The sequence below is a fragment of the Manis javanica genome, chromosome 1, assembly GCF_040802235.1.
Source record: "Manis javanica isolate MJ-LG chromosome 1, MJ_LKY, whole genome shotgun sequence".
NCBI classification, from domain to species: domain Eukaryota; kingdom Metazoa; phylum Chordata; class Mammalia; order Pholidota; family Manidae; genus Manis; species Manis javanica.
The window spans coordinates 128,852,073-128,880,024 of NC_133156.1; the positions used below are offsets into that span (position 1 = coordinate 128,852,073).

General features: G+C 34.7%; 1 long non-coding RNA gene across 1 annotated transcript in view; it reads left to right on the plus strand.

Annotated features, from left to right (window-relative positions):
• The first annotated feature begins 6,210 nt into the window (after positions 1-6,210).
• Positions 6,211-27,952, plus strand: part of LOC140848995 (uncharacterized) — a 31,793-nt gene continuing 10,051 nt past the window's right edge. Inside the window, exons 1-2 of the long non-coding RNA XR_012130404.1 lie at positions 6,211-6,294; positions 8,688-8,861. This is a non-coding gene — a long non-coding RNA (uncharacterized lncRNA). The remainder of the gene's footprint in view (positions 6,295-8,687; positions 8,862-27,952) is intronic.

A 27,952-nucleotide genomic window follows, 5' to 3' on the forward strand; every position in this document is an offset into this window, starting at 1 on the left:
GCTATGGGTTGGTGGAAAGGAATTCCGTATGTATTTACGATTATACAACAACAAAAAGAAGCTTCTTTCTAGTTATGGATTTTACTGAAAGCACTTATGATATTGCTGTCATAAGTGAGCTCTTGCATATGCAGCCTGCAGTCACTGAAGGTGTTTCAGAAAAATAGAAAAAGATAGAAAAATTTAGGTTTTTGCTTATAAGTCTTACTCTAGTGGTAGACTGTATAATTCATGTATTTTGAATGAGTAGACATTGGGGGCATGAAAACTGGTGATGAATCAAGACAAACAATTCAGGAAGGAGATAATGAGCTCCAAATTAAGGCAACAATATTATTGCAAAGGTAAGGATGAAGTAAAAAATCTTGTCAAATTGCATCACCTGAATTTGCAAGTAATTGGCTGTGGAAATTTGGAGAAACTAAATTTTCCTGTGTGGGTCACTGATAGAATGCAGGGTTGCTTAACAAGATAGAGAATTCATTGTAAAGAAAATAATTGTGGAAAAAAGATAGATAATCAAATTGAGGTACTTATTTTTTAAGTATTTGTTAAATACCTAAAAATAGGTATTCTGTCACTACTGGCAAGATAAATATAGGTATGAAATTCGAGTTACAAATACAGATATTTTAAGAGTATACACTGGAAAATAAATAAATAATTGCTGAAAGTCACTGCCACAGAAGAATATAGTACAGAAGACAAAAAGGAGCAAAGACTGGAATTTGAGGAAATCTTCATTAGAAGGACTAAGAGCGACAAGAAAGTTGCAAAGAGATTGAGAAGAGATAATGACACAATTATGGGAGCAATTCATCTGCAAACAATATTAAATTTTGAATGCCTTGCTAATTCATATTTTTTTCTGATAAGAAAATTGAAGACAGATGTAAGAAAAACAGTAATAATGATTAAAATTTTCAGGACTTGGGATTGCATGCCTTAGGAAGTGGTTTTACCTATTTTAAGTGGTGGAGAAAACCAGAGGTTTAGAGGAAGGGCCAGAGACTGGAATCCAGGTGGCACAACTCCCTGGTATTCACCAGCGAGAACAGGAGACAAATAGGTAACCCACACAGCGTCTGCCTCTGCAAGGCCTTTTTTCTTACTCTTGCACCTCCAGTTCTCAAAAGAACCAGAAAAGGTGCTTGTTGCCCATCCCGTCAATACATGTCTCCCCTGTGACTGTGTTCAAAGAAAGAGCTGGCTCTCCATGGTTCTGAACACAGCACTGCCTCCCACAGTACTACATACAAGGGAGATAAGGGAGATTGTGGTGGGTACGGTATTCAGGGAAAGTGAATATTCATGACATGCTGAATGTTTATGTTGTGCCATACATGAGGTAAAGGATTAATGTGCACGTTCGGAGATAATTATCACAATTTATGTGGCTTTACTATTCTCAATACACAGAAAATGAAAATAAATTTAGAGAAATTAAATGCTCTAAGGTCACACAGTTTATAAATGGAGCCAGAATGAAAACACAGAAAGCTTCCTTCCATATATAAATTTAACCAGACTCAGGGCTCTTACGGTTTAATACTTCTCTAAATTATTAACTTGCCATGGATAACTCAGATTATTATTGACTAGATTATAGCTAAAATTTAGCTACTATCAGTACTAGGGGTGAAATGTTCTGTCCCAAGGGTTTGAAAATGGTGGAAATAAGAATTTGTGCTCAGACTAAAAGCAGTAATTGTGTATGTAATGAATGAGGGCATGAATAGGTAGCAGGTTATTAAGTGAAATGTTTCTGTTGTTTCAGAAGTTTGGTTGAGACCCTTAGGATTACAAAAATAATGATATTACAAGGTCAGGTGATGTAAAATGAAGTAAGAATACTGACCAAAACCACTTAGATGATGGGTGTTGATTTGGGAGAGGATGATGAATGCTAAACACTTTTGTTCCCTCCTTTTTATTGGGAAGTGTGAGTGCGCGCTTCCTTCCTCCTCACCTCCAACCAGGACAGGGTGTGATTCAAAGAGAAGCAATTGGAAGGCATGACCTGTGCCCACCAGTGACTGTGGTGTACAGATATTAGTGCCAGATGCTTTCCTGTATCAGTCTACACCTAAGGAACTTCATGTGCCCATTTACGGCAAGAGCACGCAGAGAGAGCAACCTGACTTTCCAGATTTTGGCAGGTCATCTCAAGATCCAGATGGATGTCATGGATGGAAGCTGAATTTGATTTATTTGTAATCAAATGAACCTGCATTTGATTCCAAATGAACCTCCATTTTACTGCAGCCCAAATGAACCAAGTGCCAATGTGAGTCACCATATTAAAAAGACAATTAGGGAATGATGGGGCAAAGTGATCTATTTGTATCAGAAAAAAATGCAGTGGGAGGTTCTCAAAAAGACCATCAAAAATTCACAGAAAGGTCCCATGAAGCAGAAGTCTCCAGGATCAGATTGTGCCCAGTCTCCTTTCCCCTCCTTTCCTCGGTTTCCTGTTACCATTCTAGGAGCTGGAGGCTAAAAGTAAAGGAGCAGAATAAATAAAAGTAAAAATGAGATCAATATGACAATGCTGTCATTCCCCACCCACTGCTCACCACAGGCATAAACCTAAGTCCAGGGTGAATTAGGTAAATGCAGAAAAAAAGCTTAATTGAAGCTTTAATATTAGAAAACTGGAGCCTATTGCCTAGGCTCTTTAATATTTGAGAAAGATATGGCTTGTTAGTAAATGAATGTGCACAGTAAAATCTAAGAGATATGCCTGAGCTTTTGAGTCAGGGATGATTTGATAGTTCAATTTAAAAGAAAAATGAGAACAATAAAAATTAAAGTTGACTTTTGCAGTTCATTTAGTGACTCAGCTTTCTAAATAAAAGATCATCTTGAGAAAGACAAACTGGTTCTCAGTCTGTGGAGTCTTACTGTAAATAAATTGAACTCATAAACATCTGAAGAAAACTAGGTAACCAATGGAAAATGGATATCTATTGAAAACATTGACTAATGGTATTATAAGACATTAGGCCTAAGATAAGTGTGAAATAGGGGAGGGGATAGGATAATTAGGTAAATAATTAAATAGAAAAATGATTACAATGTCTAAATATTATTAAGTGCTTATCATGGAATAGGCACTCTGCTAATCATGATGTTTATTTTAATCTTCTCAAAAGTAACACAAAGTAAATATTACTACCATTTTATAAAATAAGAAACTGAGTCACAAAGAGGTAAGACAACTTGCCCAAGGTCATAGCTTGTTAATGTCATCAGAGATTCATATAAAACTATAATAACTAAAAACGTAATTGTTGAAATAAGCTACCAGTGTATTGGGTCTTAAGAGGACAGGATAGAGACATTGAATTTGCCTAAAATGAATTTAGTTTGGCCTTTTGACCAATTGTGTTAAATCAAGCTAACCTAATTTTTCATTTCATTGGGTCTGTTGCAAATTAAGTCTGATCTTATTAATGATGTCTAAGGTGACTGCTTTTGGGGGAAAAAATAATTCATTAAGCTATAAAGACACAATTAGTGAAATGTATTAGATGTGACTATAACATGACAGATTATTTTTATAAGCATATCAAGTTTACAGACTCACATGAATATTGAACCTTACACTATTACCTTTGAACGAATAAGCCATATTGTAATAAAGCTTTTCTTCTTGAAAACCCTTTTTCTTCTCATTTTGAATTATCTCAGAGAAGTTTTTAAGGGATATAAAAAAAATCTGTATTTACAGACAAATAATATGAATAAAATTATATTACCCAGTTTGATAATCTATTTTCCCACAATGCCTTTCGCATGATACTAAAAATTAAATTTGTCTTCTAATTAAAAAATTATGTAAATATTGAAGGCATTTCCAAACTGATTTGAAGACATTTTTAAAGGGAATATTCTTTAAATATTTTGAGCAGTGGCAGGAACATCAGTAAAACTCATAGACTAATAGGTAATTATTTTGGAAAGACAGCTTTCAAAATATATTTGAAAAATATAATTCATGACATTTTTATATTTATACTCTAGCAATAATTAATTAATTGAATAATTTTATAAATACTTAAACATCTAGTGATACAAGATTGATTTGAATCAATATAGTGATAGTAATCCTACCTTGAATTCACATCTCATATCTGTAAATAAACAAAATCTTAACTACAGAAAGGAAAGCATTATGCACTATTACAATATCTATGGAATTACTTAAAATTTCACCCTATCACCATCAATTTGATGACTATAAATGTCTCACAATTTTTGAACATCTTATGACCATTTAAAAAAAAATAAAAGGACACATAGCTGAATGGCAGGAAGGGGAGATGGTTTAGGTAGTAGATTTATGGATAACTTTCCTTTAAATTCATTTTCTTTCCTTTCCTTATTTTTTCCCATATTTTTAATTCAACATAGTCCGGCATCATATATTACTAAAATAACAACATATTAATATTCAATATCTAAATAAAAATAAAGGATGTTCAGTTAGCACAAAGATCTAAAAACCAGGAGGTGGGAGAATTGAGCGCTGTTTGAGAGAGTGCTTACCACAGTTTGCCTTTGGTCTCCCATGATTCATGTCCTTCCCATATGCGAAATACACTCACCCCCTTCAAAGACAATCAAAAAGCATCTGTTTAAAATCAAATATCTTCTTTTCTATATCAAGTCCAGGTGTGACTGAGGCTCCCCCTGGTTCCTTAAACATTCTCAATTCTGTTCTACTTGATCTCTGCCTGTGAAATTAAGAAGGCAAGTTACCTGCCTTCTCATATACTCCATAGGAATTGGTGGGATAGACATAGATAACTGTATTAGACATTCTTGTTTAAACCTGGGAACAGTTGGAGGAACAAAGGAATCATTGGCCCATACCAATTCTGCTATCCAGTAAGGCAAATGCTGGAATTTTCTCAAATAGGTTGCAAGTCTCTGGAGTCATTCCGTAATGCTTTGGTGTTACCCTTTGAAATCTTAGTTCTGCCCTCTGAGTGATCCTTTCTTTTCTATGCTTTCTTTAACTTGGGTTTGCTGCTGAGCAGCAATTTCAGCCTACTTCCTGCCATGTAATTCAGGAGGTCCAATGGATTTTCTTTATTCTGGACTGTTTCTGTCTCCCTCAGTAAATGCTGGTGTTGTTTCTGCATGTGTCACTCTTTTAGGAAATTTGTGGATCATCTCTGAATCTTCTTGGGGACTACTGAATTAGACAAAAGCCTCAACTGCAACCTTTTTTTCAAGATAAGCTGCTCTTTTACCTTGGCCTCCTGCTAAGAGACAGTGCCCTGATTCTTAGAAGCCCTGTTGTTTGACTGAGAAGATCTATGATGTTATAATCTTTACAGGATTTTTGTCTTTTGCTTCGTCCTCTGACCATGTTTTTCTTACAGGGCCTTGAGTTTGAACTTTCCTTGGAAGTCATTTCTCTTTTTTTAGCATCAAATACCATCTGAAGAAGATGAGGATTTTCAAAACTATTGAGTCTGATTCCTTTTATTTAATAGTTCTTTCTTCAATTTATCTCCTCTCACATTTTGCTATAAGAAACAAGAAAACATGACATCTTTGAGACTTTGGTTAAAATATTAGATATACTCACTTCATTAGGCACATTTACCATACTACTTTACTACTTTAAATGTTATGTCATTGCATAACAAGAATCCCCTATCCAACTGTTTCAGTAAAATATGTATCGCTGTCCTTTAAACCCTCACCAGCAACTTCAAGCCTAAAATCCCCTGGCGTGTTCTACTCCTGTTCACTTTGCCAACACTTTCCTAAAAGCTCATTACCTAGTCCCAAAGCCATTTTCATATTTTGATGTTTGTTACTGTTAACTGATTGGTACTAAAATCTGTAGTAGTTATTCATTACATAACAAATTACCAAAAAACTTTTGGTATCTCACAGTTTGTATGAGACAGGGCCAAGAATCCAGGTGCAGTTTAGCTGGGTGCCCTTAACCATGCTTCTCTCATCTGGTTATAGACAAATTTGCCTGAGACTGTGATTTCATCTGGAGATTAAATGGTGGAAGTGAGCAGTGGTCTCAGTCCATGCTGATTCATGTATTTTTGGAAAGTCTTGTTCCCTCAACACATGAGTGTCTTGGCTTGGATGCCTTAGGGCATGGAATCTCATTTCTCCTAGGGTGAGTATTCTAGGGAAGAGCAGGAGAGGGGGTGTCCCAGGCCACTACTGTGTGCCAAACTGAAAGCACTGCAACTTCACAAGTGGTATACCATCCTTTCTGCCATATTCAGTGGATGAATGGATGAAGGAGATGTGGTATGTATAAATTATTATTTCTTATTGAATATTATAATGCTAATTAATAGCCCTTGGCTATTGTATCTTATCCACTTTAGAGCAGTTTTGTCTTGGACTTAAACTGTGACTTTAAAACATAACTGGCTACCAAGAGAACTCTTCCAGACTACTTAAAAGGCTATTATTGAAAACATAGAACTATGGACTTTAGCTTGTTCTACCCTGCCCCCATATTTATAGCAGATTTTTAAGTCTGTCAGCCATATATTATTATTCTCTAATTTTTAATATTTGAAAATTTACAGATCTAAGTTTAAACTAAGCTAACTGAACCCAGACAAATGTTAACATTGGTTTTGATAGTTACACTTTCCAAGGAATAATCTGTTTTTTGATGAAATTGTAATGTTTTTAATTTATAAAGTCAGTTTCTTGAATTCAAGAGTATTATATTCCTTCCTAAAGCATATTCATGGACTTTTAATTGCATGTTTTTAAATCAGCTAATAAGTTTAATAGCTAAGTAGTTTAATTAGTTTTAATGATTTCTTAAGTTTATAATAGTATTTTCTTAGTAATAGGAGATTCAAAAAATATAAAATTTGGCTTTTTTTCTCTAGAAATTTTCATTTATTTGGTAGATTAAGACATAAAAAACTAACAAATAATTAAAGAACATGTGTGACAATATTGAAATATTTACAATGTCCTTACCCAAAACCTTGACAAAAGTTAATAAATAATTCACTGTTGGTTTTACATTAGTATTACTCTTGGAATAGATTATTATAACTCGGTATGAGCTGACTTTGAAAAATGAACTAATGTTGCAATATAGATAAGAGAAAAAGGATCATTTTCATTATGGGAAAAGATATGGAAGAGTTAATTAAAAACTTGAAGAATTGAAAATATGCATGGTGTTAATAAAATGTAAATGTATTATATTCATACATATTTTATTCATAACATATATGGCAATTATAACATATGTAATGTATATGATATATGCATGCATGTATGTATGTACATATATGTGTCTGTATGTATATTTCTTAGTTTATGTAAGAAGCAGACTGGAAAAATCTTTGAAATTTAAAATAGAGAATGTACACAATTTTAGATTGTCAGGATGTACTGGAGCAACTAAATTTTTTGAGCATGAAACATAATACAAATATAAATGTGTAGCAAGTCAAATAATAAAGTGGAAAAAGGGAGAAAACAGAAAAAATATTGCCAAAGCTAGTTTGCTAAACGTGCATAGTCAAATAAAATAAGGAATCATTGCTCACTTCCATAACTATAAGCAAATCCAATCTATACCCTAGAGTGCCCACATATATTTATATTACACACTTTAAAACATCTGTAATGCATTCTAGATTAAAACCGATGTAGACAAGATGAAAATGCAATGAGGTCCAGCCACATGCAGGAATTCTTTTAACCTTGCATCTTGTTTCTCAGTTTCCAAATAGGTATGTGTGTATATAAAAAAATTTACTAGTAGTTTTAAGACATTACACTCAAAATATGCTAGTAGTTTTAAGTGTATTGATGGGAGCAGAAAATTATTTTAAAGCAAATTTTCCTTCTATTTTGTAAATTACAGCTTGAGTAATATCTCTTTCTCATGCAAATGCAAGTAGAGAGGAGCTCATTGCCCTAGAAAAGGTTCCTCTCTTGTGGTACACTAAGGGAGAGACCCACAAATGCTCCTGTATTCACTAATTGATACTGTCTAACAAAAAAAGAACAAAACTGGCCTTAAGCTGCAGTTCTCCACAATAATTTAGGAGCCTTACCATGATTGGATGAAGAAACCTTTCCTAGATACAACAATTAAGTAAGCTACCCTCTGGAACCCTCACCTCAGCTAGATGAGTATGCTCTACCAAGTCTTGCAGATCTACTTAGGAGGGAATTCCCTTGATACCCCCCTCAAGGTAGGTGCATTATAAGTTCCCAGTCAGGAAAAGCATTATCTTTTTCTATATAAGCAATAACGTTTGGAAGTAGTAATCATATTTTCCAGACTTAAAAGGTATATGTCCAAGTTCAGGAGCACAATGAGAAAAAAAAATATTCAGTGTTTTATAAGAACTGAATAAGCCCTAGGATTTCTTGGAATTTTCAGAAGAGGGATGGAAATTTAATTAGGATATCTTGTTATTCTTATTTTAAATAACAAATGAACTCACCATTAGCAAAGCAGTCTTTCTTGGAAACACAGAGTGAGTTGAATTGTGGATCCCCAGAAAGATATGGCTAAGTCCTAACTCCCAGAACCTGTGAATGTGATCTCATTTGAAAAGGGGTTTCACAGAGAGATATAAGTTTCAGATCTCAAGATGACATCCTGGATTTAGGGTGGGTGCTAAATCCAATAATAAGTGCCCTTATAATAGGCACAAACAGGAGAAGACTGTGGGAAGATGGCAGCAGGGACTGGAGTACTCAGGAACCACAGGAACACCTGGAGCCACCCGGCTGTAAGCGGCAAAGAGCTTGATGGTCTCCCAGGGCCGCGCAGGAGTGTCTCCCTGATGTCACATCGCTTTTGATCTCACATCTAACTATCGGTGAGAAAATTAATTTCTGTTCTCTTATGCCACCCATTTAGAGTAATTTTTTTATAACAGTCCAGGAAACTACTACAACAGGATTAAATAAAAATCAGCCATTCCTGCCCTTTGTATTATTTATTATAATAGGGAAACAAGGGAGGTTCTGATCCTGTCATCTTTAAGCCTCTCACATAGATATGAAAGGAAAGCAATTCAGAGTCCTTTTGGTAACTACATCAATAACTTGACTATTATTTATTTCATTAAAGATGTCAAATATTTAGAAGAAACATTTTTTTAAAGAAAAACAAAACTAAAAAAAGGAATAATTTATAAATTTGGCTTTCTGGTTATTTAGAGCTCTTCTGAGTTCTTGTTTGTCTTGGATAGGTATCATTTCATTCCTGATAGGCAGTAGAAATGTGTGGTTAAGCACATTTATTTCAGACGATGTGGCAAAGATATAGTTCACTAACTATCTCTAACACTGTAAGTTGTGTGTCATTGGACAGTTTGCTTACATTCCTGTAGGAAAAATGTACTCATCTCTAAAATGAGCAAAATAAAACTGCCTACTATATAGAGTTTTCTGAAGGCTAAATAATACACTGCATGTACTTGAAATCTTTGTTATTGTTATTAAGATGCTCAAAGAGGTAATGATTGCAAAAATAATTCATGAACAATATTTAACAGAATGCCAGGCATATGACATCACAGTAAATACTGTTTTTCTTATAGCACTATTATTACTTTTATTATTATGGTTGTGTTTTCTACTTGATTTTAATTATTTTTCAATTGGAGGAAAATGGAAAAAAAGCTTACAAAGAATGTAATTTATTCTTTAATATCAAAAAGCCTATATAAAGCTCATATTATAATGAATTGTCCAATTTTAGAGATATTCATTTATTTTAACATCCAAATTTATGCCCCCTCCATTAAGTAGTTATGAAATGAATAGGCACTTTATTGTTAATAGCTTTTTAAATTTAATTACCTCAGAACATCTGTGTAGTTTACTTTATGTGGCAGGATACTTAATCAGTTTGTTAATAGGAAGCAGAAAGATTTAAAACATTTTTATTGTTAAATGTTTTGTTAAGTTCATTGAAAAGGTCCCTGTAATTCATATGCATGTACAGTTTACAGTTCTTTTTATTCAAATAAGTTATGAAATAATTTCTTTAGACAGAACCCTAATGGCAATGGAATAATTAACTATTACATATCCCTTTAACATTGCTTGCAATGTTCTTTTTCTCCCCCACAAAATAACCTTATAAAACACTATAGAAACTTCAGATATATATTCAAGGTGGTTAAGAGCAAAGATATAGTTCACTAATTTATCTCTTTATTTACAAATACATCTACGTGATTTTTCATTGCTAACACACTGGAAGAAGTTAGAAGTCCTATTTTTCTTTAAATAAGAATTTGGTTACTTCAGTGATGGATTCAAATAGTTTTTTCCTTGGCTTTATTTTCTTATATTCATGCACTGCCTAAAACAAAACATTTGAAACTGAAATCTCATGATTTTAAGGATTCCCTCCACCAAAGATATTGATTACTTTTGACAACCCACTTCTAAGTTTTATGGGCTATAAATCATAGAATAATGGCCATTTATTTTATGATCTTTTACTACTTCAGATGTTGTAAGATAACGTGTTCATTAGTACTAAAAACTTCTTAATTAGATGAATATTTTTGAATATGATGCAAGATTATTATAATCCTTCTCATTTTAAAACTAGCAAATGCTACCAATTTCAAGTTTAAACTGTTTCATTTGGTTAAAGGCTGTGTGTAAGCCCATATGCTCATCCCTGCACACACACCTACAGACACATGCAGGAACATTCACTTTACAGCATGGGCTAAATGACAAAATACAATTTTCTCTTACAAATTTCTACCCTTAAATTAATCATTTATCTTGTTAACTAGCAAGGATCTACTGTATTTATTTTCTTTAGATTTCAGAAATAATTAGGGCTTATGTTCTTCTAATTGGGATAGCATATAGTTTTGAGCAGGATTTTTTTGCTCCTCAAACTAAATCCTGCCCTACATTAGAGATATTTCATTTTTTTCCTAAATTCTTTTAGTGCATATAGTATTTCCAATGCTTTGCTACGTAACTCTACAGAAATCATCTGTCATCAAACTGAAAATTAATGTAAGAGATCAGAAAACACACACACACACACACACACACACAGAAAGGCTTATTGAAGTTAGGTAGTTATAAGTGATGTGAGTTGGATGATTTAAAATATGCAGTTGCGTCTATAAACTCTGAGCAATTTGAGAAAGTATCACTGTGTTAACACAATGAATTGAATTGTCACATTAGACTCAAATAAATCAGAGACCTTGCCTAGGATCTAGCCTTTTTAATAATTTTGAGTATAGGAAGAATCAAGGGGCATAGTTAAACAAGAAGTTTGGGAAATCCAGGACAGCTCCCCAGATCCCTCTGTTTCACATCAAGACATAGGCTCTCTGACTCAAAGCATATATATTCTCTAAATAAGTTATGTGCATAATCAACTTTGTGGAGAATATTTAAGACATCTCCTTTTACATCCCAGAGAGCTGTGTATCTGACATGACATTTTTCAGAGTCATGCCTTATGAATCAATAGATTCCAGTTTTGTTTACTATAAGTAGTGCTAAACTTGGACCATTCTGACTATAGCAATTCATAGCTAGTACTCTTTTCCTAGAAAGGACCATTGATCTATTAACTAAAAGATTTGTTATCAGTATGTTTACAAGGAAATTAAACTACATCTACTGCTTGCTTGATTTCTGCTGGAATATTCTCTTATAATCTGGAGAGAAGTGAATCCCAAACCAGTTTGTTTAATTCCTTTGTTTCACTCTAAATAAATAGAAATACAATTTAAGAGTTAGATCACAGCTCGATTTAGTTTTTACTCTATTGACTAGCCAAATTTATACTGCTTCTGAATTATATTGGAAGACTGCACTGAATACAGGAATTCTTTCTAAGCCAAAGTATCTAAAGGAGAATGGTATCTGCTTCACGGACTTGTATCTGGCTACATTACTAGATTGGTGGCATCAGTAGGTAAGATGAGGATCCTGAAAATTTGTAGTGCTGAAATGTTTCTTCCTGGAGCACCTGACTCAGAGCAATTTCAGAAATAGTGGCATTGATGGGGATAACATTATTCTGAGTAGCATACTTCTTACTGTGAGTTTGGAGTTATAAATTGATCATTTAACAAAATGGTATCTCAGAACAGATTGGAAATGTTAGCATATCTTAAAAATAAATTATGAGTAGGTTGACTCAGTTAACTCTAATAATATTTTAAAATTATGTTTTTTATTAAGTGAAGAATATCTAAGTCATATTTTTATCTTTAATTGCATTTAATATTATGTGGAGTATGTACAAGTAAATCTCAGATCTTACTGTTCATGTATATACTAGGTTATCTGGTTGTCTGTCTACATATGTCTATGTAATACTGTATTTAAAGAGATTTATAGAAAGAAATACAGATAGAGATATAACTCTTAGTGTAAGGCAGAATTGATATTGAGCTTAAAAGAACATAATCCAGGAGGAAAAGTATGAATTAAACTTATTTTTTGTTTTTCTTGGACTTAGTCGACACACATATACACACAGATCTTTGGTAGTATAACCCTTTCTTCCCTTACTACTTTTCTGCTCATACTATACCTTCTTCCCAGCTTTCAAAATTCCTGAAGAGTATTACGCTCCCTGGAAGCCCCAGCATCCAGTTTCCTTTCTTTTTATTTGCCTGTATGGTTTGAAAAGTATCTCAGGTTTAGAATAATTGTGCTTTAAGAGTAGAGATGGAAACCCCTAGGTAAAACCATAATCTCCAGAAGAATGGGAATGGAGAGATGGAACCCTTTAGGTATTAAAAATATTGGTCCTGTCATATATTCCACAGGTCAGTGTTTCTAGATCCCTACAAAATCATGTCACCTATCAGTGCCTTCAAATTACAAACTAATTTCATAGACATGTGAATAAATTTTAGGCCCCAGGAACTCTTATTTTCATGATCTCACCCCACATCATACATACTAAAATGAAATGAATTAAATATACTTTTAAAGTGTACACTACTGAGGGGTTATTTGTAATTTTGCTTTTGAAATAATTCAATTTACAACTGGATGTAATTGATCTGTAGAAATTCCTTACAGCAGTCAATTTTTGAGAACTGAGGTTTTTTTCTTTTTTATTGAAGTATAGTTGATATACAAAAGCTTCTGTACGACAAAGGACACCATCAACAGAACAAAAAGGCAACCTACAGAGAATATAATCACAAAGGATTTCTGCTATAAGGGGTTAATATCCAAAATACATGAAGAACTCTTCTGATTTAAAACCAAAAAAGCAACCTGATTAAAAAATGGGCAGAGGACCTGAAAAGACATTTTTCCAAAGAAGAAATACAGATGGCCAACATCCACATGAAGAGCTTTTTCTAAAAAAATTCAAAAAAAATACAGTATGGTTTTCAATTACAATGATTTTATATGGACTTAACATTTATACATTAAATAGTATAAAATTCTCTAAATTATCTCCAGACATGTATTACACTTAGAGAGGCTGTCATTTTCAGTCCTTATAAATCATTCATCTGAAGAAAAACAGATTTTTACAAGAATAACAGCATTTGCATTTAAATTTCCTTCCCTTCCAAGAAAAATCCTTGAGTTTGAGGAATTCCACTAGATAGTGGAAGCAAAGGCAGATCACCTCCAACACTCAGAGTTTAAGTTTCTTCTTCTTCTCTCTTCTTGAAAATGACAGAGATTGTGTGGCTGAACCACTCATATGGTCCCACTTTGGCCTTACTCTGGTGCATTAGAAGATAGGTTGTGCAATATTTAAAGCAGCTCCTTAGCTACTCTTTGAGAGTCAAATTAGGAGAATGGATTTATTCTATTTCCCCATATATGAGATGCTTCTGCAAAGAGTAAGGTATCTTATCAATTTCAGCTTCCCAAGTTTTGCCCACATGCCTCAGAAAACAGTTTTTCTGATTCTTGTTTCCTGTAAAATGATTCAAATTCCCCTTTATCCTTTGTGCTATATATATTTGCCAAGATGAGAATCTGAATAACACCTTAGGTAATAGCAGATCAATAGTGTTTCTCACTGCCTGATGGTGTCTAGCTCTCACAGCTGCTTCTTTTTTTTTTTTTTTGGTATCATTGATCTACAATTACATGAAGGACATTATGTTTACTAGGCTTCCCACTTCACCAAGTCCCCCCCACATCCCCGTTCACAGTCACTGTCCATCAACATAGTAAGATGCTGTAAAATCATTACCTGTCTTCTCTGTGTTGCACAGCCCTCCCCGTGCACCCCCAACACTGTACATGCTAATTGTAATGCCCCCTTTCTTTTCTTCCCGCCCTTATCCCTCCCTTCCCACCCAACCTCCCCAGTCCCTTTCCCTTTGGTAACTGTTAGTCCATTCTTCGGTTCTGTGCTTCTGCTGCTGTTTTGTTCCTTCAGTTTTCTTTTGTTCTGATACTCCACATATGAGTGAAATCATTTGGTACTTGTCTTTCTCCACCTGGCTTATTTCACTGAGCATAATACCCTCTAGCTCCATCCATGTTGTTGCAAATGGTAGGATTTGTTTTTTTCTTATGGCTGAGTAATATTCCATTGTGTATATGTACCACATCTTCTTTATCCATTCATCTACTGATGGACATTTAGGTTGCTCCCATATCTTGGCTATTGTAAATAGTGCAGTGATAAACATAGGGCTGCGTCTGTCTTTTTCTAACTGGAGTGTTGCATTCTTAGGGTAAATTTCTAGAAGTGGAATTCCTGGGTCAAATGGTATTTCTATTTTGAGCATTTTGAGGAACCTCCATACTGCTTTCCACAATGGTTGAACTAATTTACATTCCCACCAGCAGTGTAGGAGGGTTCCCCTTTCTCCACAACCTCACCAACATTTGTTGTTGTTTGTCTTTAGGATGGTAGCCATCCTTACTGGTATGAGATGGTATCTCATTGTGGTTTTAACTTTCATTTCTCTGATGACAAGTGATAAGGAGCATCTTTTCATATGTCTGTTGGCCATCTGAATTTCTTCTTTAGAGAACTGTCTATTCAGCTCCTCTGCCCATTTTTTAATTGGATTATTTGCTTTTTGTTTGTTGAGGTGTGTGAGCTCTTTATATATTTTGGATGTCAACCCTTTACTGGATCTGTCATTTTCAAATATAATCTCCCATACTGTAGGGTACCTTTTTGTTCTATTGATGGTGTCCTTTGTTGTACAGAAGCTTTTCAGCTTGATATAGTCCCATTTGTTCATTTTTGCATTTGTTTCCCTTGCCCGGAGAGATATGTTCAAGAAGAGGTCACTCATGTTTATGTCTAAGAGATTTTTCCCTATGGTTTTTTTCTAAGAGATTTATGGTTTCATGACTTACATTCAAGTCTTTGATCCATTTTGAATTTACTTTTGTGTGTGGGGTTAGATAGTGATTCATTTTCATTCTCTACATGTAGCTGTCCACTTTTGCGAGCACCATCTGTTGAAGAGACTGTCATTTCCCTATTGTATGTCCATGGCTCCTTTATCGAATATTAGTTGACCATATATGTTTGGGATAATGTTTGGAGTCTCTATTCTGTTCCACTGGTCTGTGGCTCTGTTCTTGTGCCAGTACCAAATTGTCTTGATTATTGTGGCTTTGTAGTAGAGCTTGAAGTTGGAGAGCGAGATCCGCCCCCACTTTATTCTTCCTTCTCAGGATTGCTTAAGCTATTCGGGGTCTTTGGTGTTTCCATATGAATTTTTGAACTATTTTTTCCAATTCATTGAAGAAAGTTGTTGGTAATTTGATAGGGATTGCATCGAATCTGTACATTGCTTTGGGCAGGATGGCCATTTTGACGATATTAATTCTTCCTACCCAAAGCATGGGATGAGTTTCCATTTGTTAGTGACCTCTTTAATTTCTCTTAAGACTGTCTTATAGTTTTCAGGGTATAGGTCTTTCACTTCCTTGGTTAGGTTTATTCCTAGGTATTTAATTCTTTTTGATGCTATTGTGAATTGAATTGTCTTCCTGATTTCTCTTTCTATTAGTTTATTGTTAGTGTATAGGAAAGCCACAGATTTCTGTGTGTTAATTTTGTATCCTGAAACTTTGCTGAATTCCGATATCAGCTCTAGTAGTTTCGGAGTGGAGTCTTTAAGGTTTTTTATGTACAATATCGTGTCATCTGCAAATAGTGACAGTTTAACTTCTTCTTTACCAATCTGGATTCCTTGTATTTCTTTGTTTTGTCTAAATGCCATGGCTAGGACCTCCAGTACCATGTTGAATAACAGTGGGGAGTGTGGGCATCCCTGTCCTGTTCCCGATTGCAGAGGAAAAGCTTTCAGCTTCTCGCTGTTCAGTATAATGTTGGCTGTGGGTTTATCATATATGGCCTTTATTATGTTGAGGTACTTGCCCTCTATACCCATTTTGTTGAGAGTTTTTATCATGAATTGATGTTGAATTTTATTGAATGCTTTTTCAGCATCTATGGAGATGATCATGTGGTTTTTATCTTTCTTTTTGTTGATGTGGTGGATGATGTTGATGGATTTTCGAATGTTGTACCATCCTTGCATCCCTGAGATTAATCCCACTTGGTCATGGTGTCTGATCCTTTTGATGTATTTTTGAATTCGGTTTGCTAATATTTTCTTGAGTATTTTTGCATCTACGTTCTTCAGGGATATTGGCCTGTAGTTTTCTTTTTCGGTGGAGTCTGTGCCTGGTTTTGGTATTAGGGTGATGTTAGCTTCATAGAATGAGTTTGGGAGTGTTCCCTCCTCTTCTATCTTTTGGAAAACTTTAAGGAGAATGGATATTATGTCTTCTCTGTATGTTTGATAAAATTCCGAGGTAAATCCATCTGGCCTGGGGGTTTTGTTCTTTGGTAGTTTTTTGATTGCTGCTTCACTTTCGTTGCTGGTAATTGGTCTGTTTATATTTTCTGTTTCTTTCTGGGTCATCTTGGAAGGTTGCATTTTTCTAGGAAGTTGTCTCTTTCTCCTAGGTTTCCCAGCTTGTTAGCATATAAGTTTTCATAGTACTCTCTAATAATTCTTTGTATTTCTATGGGGTCCATTGTGATTTTTCCTTTCTTGTTTCTGATTCTGTTGATTTGTGTTGACTCTCTTTTCCTCTTAATAAGTCTGGCTAGAGGCTTATCTATTTTGTTTATTTTCTTGAAGAACCAGCTCTTGGTTACATTGACTTTTGCTATTGTTTTATTCTTCTCAATTTTATTTATTTCTTCTCTGATCTTTATTATGTCCCTCCTTCTGCTGACCTTAGGCCTCATTTGTTCTTCTTTTTCCAGTTTCAATAATTGTGACATTAGACCATTCATTTGGGATTGTTCTTCCTTCTTTAAATATGCCTGGATTGCTATATACTTTCCTCTTAAGACTGCTTTTGCTGTGTCCCTCAGTAGTTGGGGCTTAGTGTTGTTGTTGTTGTTTGTTTCCATATATTGCTGGATCTCCATTTTGATTTGGTCATTGATCCATTGATTATTTAGGAGCGTGTTGTTAAGCCTCCATGTGTTTGTGAGCCTTTTTGCTTTCATTGTACAGTTTATTTCTAGTTTTATGCCTTTGTGGTCTGAAAAGTTGGTTGGTAGGATTTCAATCCTTTGGAATTTACTGAGGCTCTTTTTGTGGCCTAGTATGTGGTCTATTCTGGAGAATGTTCCATGTGCACTTGAGAAGAATGTGTATCCTGTTGCTTTTGGATGTAGAGTTCTGTAGATGTCTATTAGGTCCATCTGTTCTAGTGTGTTGTTCAGTACCTCTGTGTCCTTACATATTTTCTGTCTGGTGGATCTGTCCTTTGGAGTGAGTGGTGTGTTGACGTCTCCCAAAATGAATGCACTGCATTCTATTTCCCCCTTAGTTCGGTTAGTACTTGTTTCACATATGTTGGTGCTCCTGTATTGGGATTGGGTGCATATATATTTATAACGGTTATATCGTCTTGTTGAACTGAGCCCTTTATCATTATATTATGTCCTTCTTTATCTTTTGTTACTTTCTTTATTTTGAAGCCTATTTTGTCTGATACTAGTATTGCAACACCTGCTTTTTTCTCTCTGTTGTTTGCATGAAATATCTTTATCCATCCCTTGACTTTAAGAATGTGCATGTCTTTGGGTTTGAGGTGAGTCTCTTGTAAGCAGCATATGGATGGGTCTTGTTTTTTTATCCATTCTATTACTCTGTGTGTTTTGATTGGTGCATTCAGTCCATTTACATTTAGGGTGATTATTGAAAGGTATGAACTTATTGCCATTGCAGGCTTTAAGTCTGTGGTTACCAAAGGTTCAGGGTTAGCTTCTTTACTATCTTACTGTCTAACTTAACTTGATTGTGGAGCTATTATAAACACAGTCTGATGATTCTTTATTTCTCTCCCTTCTTATTCCTCCTCCTCCTTTCTTCATATGTTGGGTGTTTTGTTCTGTGCTCTTTTTAGTTGGGCTCCCATCTACAGCAGTCCCTATAAGATGCCCTGTAGAGGTGGTTAGTGGAGGCAAATTCCCTTAACTTTTGCTTGTGTGGAAATTCTTTAATCCCTCCTTCATATTTAAGTGATAATCGTGCTGGATACAGTAGTCTTGGTTCGAGGCCCTTCTGTTACATTGCATTAAGTATATCATGCCATTCTCTTCTGGCCTGTAGGGTTTCTGTTGAGAAGTCTGATGATAGCCTGATGGATTTTCCTTTGTAGGTGATCTTTATTTTCTCTCTGGCTGCGTTTAATATTCAGTCCTTGTCTTTGATCTTTGCCATTTTTATTATTATGTGTCTTGGTGTTGCCCTCCTTGGATCCCTTGTCATGGGAGTTCTGTGTACTTTTGTGGTCTGAGAGGCCATTTCCTCCCCTAGTTTTGGGAAGTTTTCACCAATTATTTCTTCAAAGTCACTTTCTATCCCTTTTTCTCTCTCTTCTTCTTCTGGTACCCCTATAATGCAGATATTGTTCTGTTTCGATTGGTCACTCAGTTCTCTTAAAATTCTTTCATTCCTGGAGATCCTTTTATCTCTCTCTGTATCAGCTTCTCTGCGTTCCTGTTCTCTGTTTTCTAGTCCATTAATGGTCTCTTGCATCTCGTCCATTCTGTTTTGAAGTCCTTCCAGAGCTTGTTTTATTTCTGTATTCTGCCTCCTTAGTTCTTGCATATTTCTCTGCAAGTCCATCAGCATGGTTGTGACTTTTGTTTTGAATTCTTTTTCAGGAAGACTGGTTAAATCTATCTCCCCAGTTCCTTCTCAGGGGAAGATGCAGCAGATGTTGAAGCTATCTGGGTTAGTCTTGTCTGAATCAAATTTTTTTGCGTTTTCATGTTGATAGGAGCAGTGGTGAGCTATTGACTTTCTGTCAGCTGGGAGAGCCAAGGCTTTCCACTTGGCTCCTGGCCTTTCTTTACTGGGACAACTATGACCCCTAGTGGCTTGTGTTGGGCAATTGCGTGTAGACTGGGTCTCTGTATCTTGCCCGGCTGGTATGGAGGAAGCTCCCTTGCTGTGGGCGTGGCCAGCCTCAGGCCACTGCTCTGCTATGGCGGGGCCCTGGAGCAGTAATTGATGGGGGGCTGTTTGGCTGTTTACCTCCATGAGAGGTCTCAGAGCTGTTGCCCAGGGGGTTAGTGCACCCAGAGTTCCCTGGAATTTCCAGCTACTGGACTGTGACCCAGGATGCTTCTGTCCAGCTGTGGGGTCCCTGTCCCTTTAAGACTTTCAAAAAGCACTTGCTTTTCTTTGTCACAGAGGCGTCGGCTTCAGGACCCACTCAAAGGTCTTACTGTCTTGCTTCCCTAGTTTCCAGCACCCCATGCATGTACTGTGTATCTGTGTTCTGGTGTGGATGGCTAGGGCTGGGTATTTAGCTGTCCTGGGCTCCCTCTCCCTCCCCGCTCTGACTCTTCTCCTCCTGCCGGGAGCTGGGGTGTAGGGCGCTCGGGTCCTGCTGGGCCGGTGCTTGTATCTTACCCCTTTCACCAGGCCCTGCATTCTCGCAGGTGTGGATGTAGTCTGGCTGTTGTTCTGTGTCTTCTGGTCTCTCTTTTAGGATTAGTTGTATTTGCTGTATTTTCAAAAATATATATGTTTTTGGGAGGGGATTCCCACTGTCCTACTCACACCACCATCTTGGCTCCACCCCTCTCACAACTTCTTTCATATCTTCCAGAATACATTCCTGGGTTCCACAGAAGAAATAATCTGCTTATATCATTTCTACTGCTGGTTTTAACTTTAACTTCATGATTTCTTCTCTGGAAATGAAATATAACAAAATTCTTGTGACAAGTCATTTGTTTCAGTTATTTCAAAGTCATTATAATTTTAAGACACAGTTGTGACCTTATCTTCTAATATTTGTCATTGTACCTGAACCATAATTTGAGATTACTGAGACGGTCAGGTATAGACTGCCTTTTGATATCTGAACAGGACTTTATTACTGCGGAGATGATGTAACTGTGGATTTTTAAAACTAGTTTATCTGCTCAAAATCAAGATGTTATGAAGGCCTAAATAGTTGTTTTGAATAAGAAAGGTAGAGATCTCCTAATACTGAATATTCTAGTCTTTGGTTAACAACATCCAAGCAAAAGATGACAGATGTCAATATGAGGTTGAATCACTTTTCTTTACTCTTCATTCAACAAGAATTTCCCAATAATAACTAATTTAATGGAAGTTAACTTTGAATTGCTTTGCTTTTCCTTAAGGGAAAATAAAATTATAACTAAACTAATTAATTTTTCTTGAACATGATTTAAAGTATATTGTAAATTATATATGTTATAAATTATAAGTTCTGATTTAATAGTCTTGAACTTCAAGGACAAGGAATATCTCAGAACAGTAAAATGAAATAAAAAAAGGAAGAATAAGGAAAATGATTAAAGGTTTAGTGAATATATCCAGGACAATAATTGATATTTCAAAAAGAGAAAAAGAAATTGTTAATGGAGAAATAGTAATTTAGTACATAATGGAAGATTTTCTTGAATTGAAGGAAGACAAGCCTATGTACATCAAAAAGAAAACTGGACCAGATTGACTGGGGGAAAAAGAGCATCCCAATCATTAGTAGAAAAATATATAGTTCCTAGGATGAAACTGCAAATTAACCTCAGAGGATAATAAATCAGACTGCCATTGTAATCTTCAACTGCTATATAAAAGCTAGGGGAAAGGGGCATGGTTTTATGAGAATAAAGCATAGTTCCAAAAATTCTATGGTCATCTAAGATAGCATACTCTATCACACAAAAGATAAAGTATTTGCAAATAGACAATGAAGACTATATCATTTGTGTATGTCTTATGAAGAGAGTGCTTGTGAAAACCCTTTAATCAAACAAAAAACCCCACACATATTTATGAGATTATAATCATCTATATATTGTGTCAAATCAATGCTAAATGCAAATTAGTTTTTGCTTTTAAGGTGTTCATGAGTTTGGACAGACTAAGGGATATATCACATTACATACTAAAACGTAAGTTTCGTCTTTCAGCATCTCTTCAACAGGAGGCTGTTTTTAAAATATATAATGTCTTAGAGCATGTATAGAAGAACAAATACTAATATATTGATTGATATCAAATTTGAAAAAGAAAAACGCTGTGATGAACTGATGAAAATTACAGAGTTTACTGTATAACATTTGTCTTTAAAAGTTTGTGTTTTACTCATAAAAAAATTTAAAGATGTTATCTAAGGTTTTTAAATTAAAACTTAAGAAGATGTGACTGTAGTCTTCACAACTGATTGATCAAGTGGGAATGGAAGCAAGAGAAGGAACACAAGAAATGAAAACTATAAAAGCAGAATGAGAATTACATCTTAAGGAAAAAATTTAATTTTAAGAAAATCATAATTCATTACATTTTAGAGTATCTGGGGGACAAGTGCACAAATACCATAATTTTGTTAAAATAAAAAAATACTAAATTTTATATGTAATTGCTGTTAATTTTAACTGAGGATAATTAAAATTATTGATTTTTCCACAGATTTTGATATAATTATTGAGATTTATGTAATAATAATTTTAAAATGATAAACCAGGCAAAAAGAGCAAAGGTAAACACAATTTTGACTGCATATGAATAAAAGACAATTGATTCAAACCTAATATCTTTTCATCTATCAATCTTCATAACAGAAATTTAAAAAAAACTGCTAAATCAGGAAGGAGAAATATATGAACACCATTCAGATTAAAAATCATAAACTGATGATGTATGGCCCACACTGGCCTTTGTAACTCCAGGGAGAGGAAATCCCAGGGCACAATACCTCAACAACAAAAATCTGTCAAAGGGAGAAATAAAGTTTAAAACCCATTTATTGCTTACAAACAGCAGTCCGGAGGCCATCTCTCTCCAGCTCTGGCAAAAGTAAGTGAAGCCTCTCTTCCAACTCTCAGGTTCAGATAAGCCCTCAGTCATCCAGGTACTTACTCATTAATGTAGAGATGAACTACCTTTCTCCACCCCTTAAGAATACCTGTTGATATGGAGATGCACTAAAGCTGGGCCAGCAATTCTGGAAATACTGCAATTTTACCCACAGTCCTGAAGAGATACTTGTTTGGCTCAATGTTTTTGATTAAATAGGTAATTTTAATTTAAAAATAGAATTGCCAGATAAAACAAAATTATATAATGCTCATGAAAAAAAGTGATCTATCTGGTAACAGAAGATCTGATTTCTGGACCCTGAAGGCAAGAATTAGTGTCATCCAAGCAATGACTGTGTCTTCTAGACACTGCATATGCTCTTTATGTTCCTATCATTTGTGCCTGTCCTCACCATGTTCCTCTATTAAAGTCACAGTATTATATAGTATTTATTATCACCACTGCATTCTATTTTCCATACTGAAGCTAAAATAAGATTTTCTCAGATCCATATTTTATAAAAGTTGAAACTACAACATTTGACTAATAGGATACTTTTTAAATTAAAAAAAGAAAACAACATATAATTTTTGAAGAAAAGAGCATTTTGTGTGTTTATATGAAAACACATTTTTACAAAGAAATTCAAATTAAATGACTATTGACAAACAAGTGTAAGAACCATGAAGGATATATTCCAATTAATGGACTGAGAAAAAAATAAAACCTGACTTCAAATTGTTTTCAATAAAATAATGTAAGTTTCCATAAAAATAAATGATATACTACTCATTTAAAAAGTTTTATCATCCAAATATTTTCAGATTGCAAAAATATTAAAACCTGCACATTTAGTGCAGTATAAATGGTATGTGTTAAAGTGATTGAGCAATTTAAAATGCAAATCTATCCCAAGTGACTGTTGACTTGTGTACTGAAAATAAGGTCAAGCACTTAAAATATGAATTTTTTGGGAAAAAAATAACCTTTTTTAATTTTCTAGTAGTTGAAAAAAATGTAAATATTACAACCCAATTAGGTAAATATATTCATGTTGTCCATTAACTTTTGGTGGCTAGGCAAGCACAATATTAGGACACAATAAATTTGTTTTTTTAGAAAAATCTTTAAAATGTATCATAATATGGCCACTCTTTGCCATTTGACACTTTCAGTTTGAGTAAATAAAAGCACATAGCATTTAGCAAAAGCAAGTGAAGTTGTAATAAAATGCGATAATACTAGGCAAGATAAGAAAACTTTAAAAAAATCAGCACACTTAACCTTTATTCATAAAGGCCTGAGGGGCAGGAGGTTAGTGGAGCTAGGGAGGTAATCAGTAGAAACCATCAGGGTACCCCTGTGGCTCATTTTACTGAAAAAAAGGCTTGTTAAGATTTACTAACACTTGTAATATCTGGAGATAGTCCATAATTAGCAATACATATGTGGCTAATTTTATAGGCAATGACACTTGCTATGTAGAACCTATCTTCTCACTTACGACTTTGTAATCTGTGCTGGACTCTCTGGCCCATCCCCGGCCCAGTAAAGACATAGTCTCCTAATACTGGGTAAATAATTTTGGAATTCTTGCCTACGCCTGAAAGCTCTTCTAAAGAGTTCATTACATTCTATTTTTGTTACAGATAAACGCTATTCACTTTTCTGTTACTTTCTGGGCTTGAATCTTCTGTTCTGAATGATACTGTTTCATACCATCTCTCTATGAGTAGACTTTTGAAGGACATTTGTAGAATACAGTAGAAAAAATGGAAGTAGAGTAACAATTACTAAAGGAGCTGTTCAACTATCCTGTTAAGTTGTTATAAATTAGACCAGAAGAAAAAATAAGACATCATGATACTGAACAGTTAGTATAGAATTTCAAAATATGTATCCAAATAACCCAAGGAAAATAATTAAAAAACATTTTCTGATGCCTCTGACTCAGCTTTATGTCACTAATTCTTGTCTGACAGTTTGGAGTCTGCAGGCTCCCACTGAAAGTCATCTGTTTGTTTTGCTGCTTTTGAAGTTTCTAGTCTGCCAGGCAAGAATCCTTCTGACTGTACTAACAGCGCGCTGGAGATCCTAGGTCTTAGAGTCAGTGGCACAGCTCTCTGAAGATCTGAGGATGTATTCATTGGATGTTTTTTTTCAGAGGAATTAATAATTGGCCTCTAGTGGATTGCAGGAAGCCTTAGGCAAGGTGAGGGGAAAACAGAAACTACTTGCTGATGAAATAACGGATGGAGAGTGTTATTTTATTACAGTAACTGACAATATATGAATGACATAGAGTGGAATCCTCTATTGGGAATAAATGTATGGATATATCTGTAGTTATTTTTCAAGACAAGGATTTTGATGTATGACTATGTTATAGACTTGAGAGAACTGGAAGTTCTCTAGGGTGTTTCATTCCATCCAAAAGGGTTTGAGCAATAATCACCACTCAAAGACAGATATTTTAGACTGAGAAGTAAATATTTTATAAGTATTTTTATTGATCATTTTGTCAACTTTGCACTTAAATATGTGTATGTCACTAAACATCCAAAAAAAAAAGGAGAGGAATAAAAGTCCTGAAGCATATCTTAAATCATACTTAGCTTATATAAAATTAGCCTAGTGAAGAGTGATCTTTTCTCTTTGATTTTATTTGAGGGACTTTTCCCACATTGGTTAGAACACGTTTTAAAATAATTTTAAACAGATTTTAATTTATTGAAAACAATAATTCATAGATAATTTTCAGTTGGCAAGAAAGTTAAAAATTGCTCAGAGGGTTTTGCATAATCTTACAATACCTTTGAGTTAAACATATGGAACATACCAAAAATACCTATTTATTTCTATCATACCTCTTTTTGTAAGTGAGGGAGTATACTGATATTTATCTATATGGGTAGCTTCTAACATAGTTTATATAAAGAGGAAACTTCTGGAATTCTCCCAAATTAAAAAAATTGGGGGATTGATTGCATTCACATAAATTTAGAAAGAATATGTATTTTTATTAAGGCATATTAATATTTACTGATCTTGGGCAAAAATAACCTAAAGAAACAAATGTTAACAAAAGACTATTCATTTGAGGGATGGTTACTCTGTGCCAAAGTATAAAGAATGATTATAGTCTTGGATAATTCCTTAACTGGAGTTATAATACAATATTAAAAGTAAGCATGGAAGTAATTAATATAATAGCCATTAAAATTTTTAGTCCTTCCAAGGTGATGAGTCCTTGTTGTTTGATTTGAGAAAAACTATATTCATGGTTAAGAAGCAACATAAAAGCAGAAATGAAGTGACTGGAGGGACAGGTAAGGTAACAAAATTTGTATAACCTGAGTAGAATACAGAGAAGAAAGTGAATAATTATTCCCTCATTTGAAGAGCAGATCAGAGTATAGGATCTTTTTTTTTATACTTTTGCAGTATCAGTCCTCTCACAGTGTACTAGGACTTTTTTTTATTGATACCAATATACCATTGTACGTATGTATTTAAACGTACAAATTTAATCATAATTCACCACATTAATGTGATCAGCCTAATACAATGCATATTTTATTTCAATTTTGTTATTTTAACAAGAATTAATTGCAGATCATACACATATATGCAGTCAAAAAATAAGGAAAAACGCGTAGTCCAGGTACATTTGTTCTCAGTACTTTTATGAATCTTGTACTCTTTAGAAATATTCTTGATAACCAACATTTATTCCCTAATTACTTAAGATCTTAAGAGATGTAACTGTAAATGGCATGATTTGTAACATCACAAAGTTAAAAAAAATCTTTTTATGACATATTTCCTTTAACTTAAAGTATATATTTGAACAAAATCTGTTTCTTTAAATTTGAAGGACTTATAATTCTCCTCTGTGTACTGTGCCTCTTTTTTACTCATATACCCACCCTCTGAGTTTTTATTTTTTAGCTCTTAAAGACTAGAGGTCCCTTGTTTTGTATGCCAGTCCTTATTACTGTGGTCCCTTGTTTTGTATCCCAGTCCTTATTACTGTGATAGACTCATATTCCCCTTGTACATTCCTATCATGAAACTTCTCAATGTGTCAGTCATAACAGTATTTTTAACCCCTTCCACCCCACAATCTGTCCTTCTTGGTTGTGCAGCTGTCCCTTGTCTCATGTGTCCCAAGAGGTCAAGGTGATCACAGCAGGGTTCACGCTGTTGCCACAGTGCAACGTTTTCAGCTTACCTGTTAGAAGCAATCCTTAACCTGAGACCGAAGCCCTGTCCACTCTAGGTAATGTTCTGAGTCGTCAAAGATGCTGACGCTCCAGGTGCTTGTGCGGAGGCCATCCTGGAGGCCTCTGCAGTCCTTCCTTCTCTGACTCCTCCACATCTGCCCTCTTTTGGTTACTGTTAATATGGAATATCTTTCGCCACCCTTTCACTTTCAACCTATGAATATCCTTAGATCTAAGGAGAGTCTCTTGTAGACATCAAAGAGTTGGATCCTATTTTTGTAGTCCATTCTGCTCTTTGTTTTTTGATTCTGAAGTTAAAACCATCCACCATAAGTAATGGTGCAATTTAATCCATTTGAAATAATTACTGATAGGTGAGTTCTTATTGCCACATTGTGTTTTGTTTTCTATACCTGTTATGGCTTGTTGCCCTGCATATCCTCTCACTAATTTTATGTTTAGTTGATGTTTTGTAGTGACATGTTCTGATTTTGTTATCATTTCCTTTGTATATATTATATAAACATGTTCTTTGTGTCTAACTTTGGTACTTACATAGAATAAAGTCTTAGCAATCTATTTCAAACTGATAACAACTTAACTTCAATCATATATAAAATTTTACTCCTTTAAAGACCCTCCTCCCCTTTATGTTATTAATGTTTATATATTGTGTATCCATTAACATTGATTTATACTTACTTTTATGATTTTGCCTTTTAAATCATATAGAATAATATAAAGTATAGCTATAAACCAAAATTACAATCATAGTACTATTTGTCCATGTATTTTTCTTTACTGGAGAACTTGATAGTTTTTTATGGCTTTGAATTACCTCTGTGTGGGATTCTTTTCACTTTGACTTGAAGGACTCCCTTCGCTGTTTCTTGTATGGCAGTTCCAGTGGTAATGAGCTCCCTTCTCTTCTATTTATCATGAAAGGTCTTAATTTCATCTTCAGTTTTGAAGGATGGTTTTATCAGATGTAGAATTTTTAATTGACAGTTTTGTCTTTCAGCACCTTGAGTACATCACTCCACTGATTTCAGGCCTGCAAGGTTTTTTCTGAGATATCCATTGGTAACCTCACCCAGGATCTCATGTACCTTAACAAGTCACTCTTCTCTTGCTGCCTTCAAGAATTCTCTCTTCATCTTTTGCTTTCAACAGGTTGATTTATTATGTGTCTCTGTGGGTAAAATTGCAATATTTCCAGAATCTCTGACCTGGCCTTAGTGCATCTCCATATCAATAGGTGATTCTAAAGAGTGGAGAGAAGGAGTCCATTTCCATTCCAATAGGAAATTACAAGGGGGAGGGAGGGCATATCTGGCCCAGAGAGGT